Raw genomic sequence first — 2,018 nt, 5'->3', positions numbered from 1 at the left:
TTATCATTTTTTACACCAAATCAAGCATGAACTATGAAGAAGTTCTAACTCAACTATAATTCATCAAATCTCTTGACAAGAGGGAAGGAAAGGAGGACTCAATACATCAAAAGTGTGAAAAAAAATTCAAAAAAAATTGACTTCTAACTATGGTCTAGCTTCATCGCAAATCCCAAAAAAAAATTGTTTAACCAGATATGATACATTTAGAAGCTATAAAATTGATTAAAAAAAATATGAAAAAAATCTTATACTATTTGTCAAAATTTAGTATAGTAGAAAATAAAAATGATGTAGAAATTAAATAAGAAGAAAAAGAATAAAAAAATTAAACTATCTTATGTACTGAAATTAAACTTGCAGAATTTAACTTGCATAAGCGACAATTAAATAAATATTAAAACAGAATTTCATTGCTGAATTTAAACTCTGTACTATACTATACTCCTAACTCCTAAGCCATTAACAGGATTTGGAGTTGAATTCAAAACAGAAATTAAAATAAAAGAAAAAAATCTAATTATGCCTTGCATGCTTATGGGAAGAGTTTTCTATGAGTATGCGGCGGTTGTAATGACTCCTAGCTCATGATTTTGGATCGAGGGTGTGATAATTAATATGATATCAAAGCATTGATAGATGAATTAAGATGTAGAATCAAATATAAGATGAATATAAGTGGATAAATATTAAAAATATTATGATATAAATCTACGATGATTGCAATGTAAAATATCTTCATGATTTTTTGATTATCCTAATATCACCTTCCGATTACCTTACCTTCCTCTCGAGAAATAGGCGCCAGGTTGGGACATCGGGGGCGAAGTGCCGCAAACAATGCAAAGAGCCACATTTGCTTGCTTACACGATCGGTGACCAGATCACGTAATCCAGTAAATGGCTAGCGAACCGGCACTGGTCCGGCCTCGCTCTTTACCATATGGAAACTTCTGTAACCGCTTCCTGGTTTCCTGAAACCCCCAGTGCTTGATAAATTTCCGCTCTTGTCCCTCGCCTCCGAAGAGCAGACGCTGAGAGAAGCCTCTTAGATCGTTCCTTCGAGCGCCGCGAGAAGAGGAGAGAGAGAGGTTTGCAATCAAGAACCAAAACCCTAGGCCTGGAGACCTGCGGATGGCGTCGTCGAGGGTGAAACCGTCATCCTCGATGGCGAAGTCGGATCTCGCTTTCCAGCGCTCTATACATTCCCTCACGGTGAGCGGCGACCAGGCCAAGATTTTGGGATCGATGAGCACGGACGACCTTCTCCGCAACATCTACGGCGACGGCACGGCGGCGGTGGCGTTGCCGGAGACCCCCATTGATGGACGCGCCGGCGATGTGGCGGCTCCGCCCCCCTGTCGCGGGAGGGGAGCTTCTCGCTGCCGAGGAGCATTGGGAGCAAGACAGTGGAGGAGGTGTGGAGAGAGATCTCCCAAGCGACGAAGACGGACGGAGGAGGGGGCGGTTGAGGGTACAAGGACGCGGCGGAGGCGGCATGTGGGCAGATGACGCTGGAGGATTTCTTGGTGACCGGGGAAGCGGTGACAGAGGAGGATGCGAGGGTTCCACCGGGGTCGGCGGCGCCGGGGGTGTTCGGGGTGAGTGCGGTGAAGATCGGTTTGGTCAGAGGTAGGCGCAGTCGCCGCTCGCGAATCCGATGCTAACATTTGGGAATGGGGTGGGGGGAGGGGGTGGGGAAGAAGCGAGAGGAAGAGACCGGTGGAGAGGGCGGGGCTACAGAGGCAGAGAAGGATGATCGATAACAGGAAGTCGGCAGCTAGGTCGAGGGTGGGGAAGCAGGTCGGAGATTTAATTTATGGAAGCTAACTACGGAATACGATAGTCTATTATCGCTTTAATGTGTTAGGTTTTAAATTACATAGATTTTTTTTGTGGGAATTTTATTGCGGGCTTATACTGTAGAATTTGAATCTATGGTGACGCAGATGGAGAAGGAAAATGGTAGGCTTTTGGGAGAACAGGTACCGCTATGATCAGTTGTTAGATCATGTTCT

General features: G+C 44.7%; 1 pseudogene; it reads left to right on the top strand.

Annotated features, from left to right (window-relative positions):
• The first annotated feature begins 425 nt into the window (after positions 1 to 425).
• LOC105038452 (bZIP transcription factor 46-like) lies at positions 426 to 2,018 on the top strand (annotated as a pseudogene).

This window comes from Elaeis guineensis, chromosome 1 (genome assembly GCF_000442705.2).
Source record: "Elaeis guineensis isolate ETL-2024a chromosome 1, EG11, whole genome shotgun sequence".
NCBI classification, from domain to species: domain Eukaryota; kingdom Viridiplantae; phylum Streptophyta; class Magnoliopsida; order Arecales; family Arecaceae; genus Elaeis; species Elaeis guineensis.
Note: the sequence above shows the minus strand (reverse complement) of the source record. Positions and strands in the feature narration are given on the sequence as shown.